Raw genomic sequence first — 4,373 nt, forward strand, 5'->3', positions numbered from 1 at the left:
GGTTCTACTCTTAGGTAGAAGGTTTGAAGATTTGAAAACTGGTACCCAAACAAATATATGTACATGCATGTTCATAGCAGCACGTCACAATAGCCAAGAGTAGAACAAGAATCCAGACACAAAGGGTCACATATTGTATGATTCCATTTATCTGAAATAGTCACAAGAGATAAATCTGTAGAGACAGAACACTAATTGGTGGCTGCCAGGGGTTGGGGGAGAGGGGATGGGGAGCAACTGCTTAATGTGTACAGGGTTTCCTTTGGGGATGATAAAAATGTTTTGGAACTAGATAGAGGTGGTGGTTGTACAACACTGTGAATGCACTAAATGCCACTGAATTATTTACTTTAAAATGGTTAATTTTACATTATGTGAATTTTATCTCAATTTTTAAAAAGTAAAAAAAAAAAAAAAAAAAAAAGGGAGGGGGACCTACAATGGCTTAAAAACTTCCCCAAATTCCTGGAAGCTGCCACAGTGGAGACTGATGAAGCCACAGCCTAGAATACCTACAAAGGGACTTCAGCTACGGAGGGAACAAACTTAGACAGTCTCCCAATTCTGAGACAGCAGGTATGACAGTGGGCAGAGTAAGACATGGGACTTAACCCAGACAGATTAACTGAAGGTTTCTATATGGCCGTTAACCTCCCCCAGAAGGCCCCAAAGCCAGTCTTTAACCCAAGAATGAAAAAAAAAAGAAGGGTTCTTCTCTAAAGAAATTGAATAATTTGTCTCGGGGAGGGCTAGGAAAACTGGAGTCAGTATTGAAACCACCACCACCAAAAAAATTTCTCCATATTATGAAATTTTTGAGGACCCCCAACAAAACTATCAGCACACTGTCTCTTCATCTTAAAACAAAGCCTGCAAATCAATAACTCCCTCCCATGTACTCAAAGCTGCCAGTCGGCCTCGTTCTTAAGTGTAATCGGACAACAAAGAAAGGCCAAACATTTGAAGGTGGCATACAAGATGACAGAGAAATATCAAGAAAAACAAATAGCAAAGCTGGCCCTAAAGGAAAGAGATGACTAAGGCACCAAAAAGAATAATTTTTAAAGGACAAACAAAAATACCCTTTATTAAGATCATCAGAAAGACTTGAGAAGCGATTGAATATATGAAACAAGAATAGATTGCTATGGAAAAATTCCAACAGAACATTAAAGACCACTTGGAGATTAGAACTATGGTTGTAAAGTTCAACATTCAATAAAAGAATTGAAAAGTCAAGTTGAGAGAAACTTTTAAAATGTTGAACAGAAATATAGCAAAGGACACCACCAAGGGCTGGCAAGAATGTGGAGCGATTCAAACTCTCTCACATTGCTTGTAGGACCGTTCATTGATACAGCTATTTTGGAAAACTCTGTGGCAGAATTTGCCAAAGCTAAAGTTAAACATGTGCCTACCCCAAGAACTGGCAACTCTACTCCAAGGCATATGCCTAACAGATGTGAGACTTCTAGCCACCAAAAGACATGGACAAGAATGTTCATAGTATTATTCGTAATAGCCCCCAACTGGAAGCAACCCAAAGGTCCTTCAATTGTATCCAATAATTTGGATAGATAAACTGTGATATAATCACAAAATGGAATACAATGCAGCAGTAAAAAGAACAAACTACTGATACATGCAACAACATAGTTAAATTCAAAAAACATGTTAATTGCAAGAAGCCAGACATCAAAGAGTACATAGTGTGCAATGACATTTATAGGAAGTTCTAGAACAGCAAAACAGATCTGTGGTGATAAGGTCAGAATAGTGGTTACCTTTGGGGGGAAGGTATGGAACAGGAGTGGGGCATGAGGAAGTCTTCACGGGTGCTGGAAATGTTCTAGTATTTTATCTGATTAGTGATTATATGAGTGAGTACATATGAAAAACAATTAAGCTCTACACTTAAGATTTGTGCACTTTAGTGTGTGTAAGTTATTACTCAATAATATAGGCAAACAAAATCTCGGAAGTATGAAACAAAATATGAGACAATTAGGAAGACTAACATCTTACTAAGTTATAGAAATGGAAGAGAAAACATGGAGGGGAGGAAATTAAAGATATATTAGAAAAATAACTTTAGAGCTAAAGAAAAAATAGTTCATACTGAAAAGGTTTATTGAGTATCTAGCACAATGAATGAACACATACCCAAGCTTATGCATAGTTTTGTGAAAGTTCAGAGCACCAAGGATAAGGAAAGATTCTAAAAGCTTGCAGAGATTAAAAAATTATACAAAATTTCAGAGTGAAGTTTTATACATAGCCAAACTGTCAAATAAGTATGAGAATAGAATAAAGACTTTTTCAGACATGTAAGAATTCAAAAACTTACTTCCTGTTTGACCCTTTCTTAGGAGGTTACTTAAGCATGTACTCTAGCAACCAAAGGAAGTATGGAAGAACACCACCATTGCTATCCCCACCATAACTTATATAATATATTCATATATATTAGGAAATTATATCTATTAATATAATTAATATAATATAAAACCAAATTATCTCTGAAAGACCATCCCAGCTTCAGAAATCCCTGTAGGGTTGGCTGAAGCCTTTTTTGAGACGGCATTACAGCCCACCTTCTCCATCTACCCAATCCTGATTCCTTCCCTTCCTTTCTCTTCCCTTCCTTCCCTTCCACAGGTGTTGATCCTGAGAGAACTCCCAAAGAAACTCCTGCATATTAATCTCACCTTAGAGCCTGCTTCTGTGGGAATCCAACCTGCAACAACAATTGACAGAAAGTTGGGAAGAGGAAGGGAGGAAGAGAAGTGGAGGGAAGTGGAGGCACATTAATATCATTACAAAGTAGAAAATCAATAGTTATTGTTCCTAGTTGAGGGAAAGAGAAATAGAGGTATAGGGATAATATTTAAAGATATAAAAGTATCCAATAGAAGGCCTGAAAATAGTGATATATCTATATATTATGAGGAAAAGGGATAATGGTAGGGAGAGATGAAAGGAAATTGGTCATGAGTTGATAACTGATGAACTTCAGTGATGGGCATGTGAGTTTTATTATACTATTTTCTGTACTTTTGTATATGTTTGATCAATTACCATAGTCAAAAGTTAAAAATATAGGCAAAAAGATGAAAGGATGACTGAACTATAATCTCATCTAGCATAGCAGGAAGTCAGCAGATAATGTCTAAAGTTGACAACATAAAAATGTTGATATAGATATAAGCATAGTATTTACAAAGGCAGAGGCAAACTCTCAGACGAACTGAAACTAGAAACATTTAGAATGAGAATGGGGTGCTGAGGGGCAGAGCACAGGACCTTTGCTTTGTATTATATGCCTTTTGTTCTCTTTGACTTCCGTTATGGGTTGAATTGTGCCTGCCCACCCCACCCCCCAAAAAAAGAAAAAGATTTGTTGGAATCCTAACCCCCAGTACCTCAGCATGTGACCTTATTTGGAAATAGGGTCTTTACAGAGGTAATCAAGTTAAAATCAGGTCATTAGGGCTTCCCTGTGGCGCAGTGGTTAAGAATCTGCCTGCCAATGCAGGGGACATGGGCTCAAGCCCTGGTCTGGGAAGATCCCACATGCCACGAAGTGACTAAGTCCATGCGCCACAACTACTGGGCCTGCGCTCCAGAGCCCGCGAGCCACAACTCCTGAAGCCCGGGCACCTAGAGCCTGTGCTCTGCAACAAGAGAAGCCACCGCAATCGGAAGCCTGCGCACCGCAACGAAGAGTAGCCCCCACTCACCGCAACTAGAGAAAGTCTGCACACAGCATCAAAGACCCAACGCAGCCAAAAATAAATAAATAAAATAAATAAAATTTTTAAAATACCTAGAGACAAATGACAATGAAAGCACGACGACCCAAAACCTATGGGATGCAGCAAAAGCAGTTCTAAGAGGGAAGTTTATAGCTATACAAGCCTACCTAAAGAAACAAGAAAAATCTCAAGTAAACAATCTAACCTTACACCTAAAGAAACTGGAGAAAGAAGAACAAACAAAACCCAAAGTTAGCAGAAGGAAAGAAATCATAAAGATCAGAGCAGAAATAAATGAAATAGAAACAAAGAAAACAAGAGCAAAGATCAATAAAACTAAAAGCTGGTTCTTTGAGAAGATAAACAAGATTGATAAACCTTTACCCAGACTCATCAAGAAAAAGAGGGAGAGGACCCAAAACAATAAACTTAGAAATGAAAAAAGACAAGTTACAACAGACACTGCAGAAATACAAAGCATCCTAAAAGACTACTACAAGCAACTCTATGCCAATGAAATGGACAACCTGGAAGAAATGGATGAATTCTTAGAAAGGTATAACCTTCCAAGACTGAACCAGGAAGAAACAGAAAATATGAACAGACCAATCACAAGTA

This window comes from Eschrichtius robustus, chromosome X, assembly GCF_028021215.1.
Source record: "Eschrichtius robustus isolate mEscRob2 chromosome X, mEscRob2.pri, whole genome shotgun sequence".
In the NCBI taxonomy this organism is placed as follows: Eukaryota; Metazoa; Chordata; class Mammalia; order Artiodactyla; family Eschrichtiidae; genus Eschrichtius; species Eschrichtius robustus.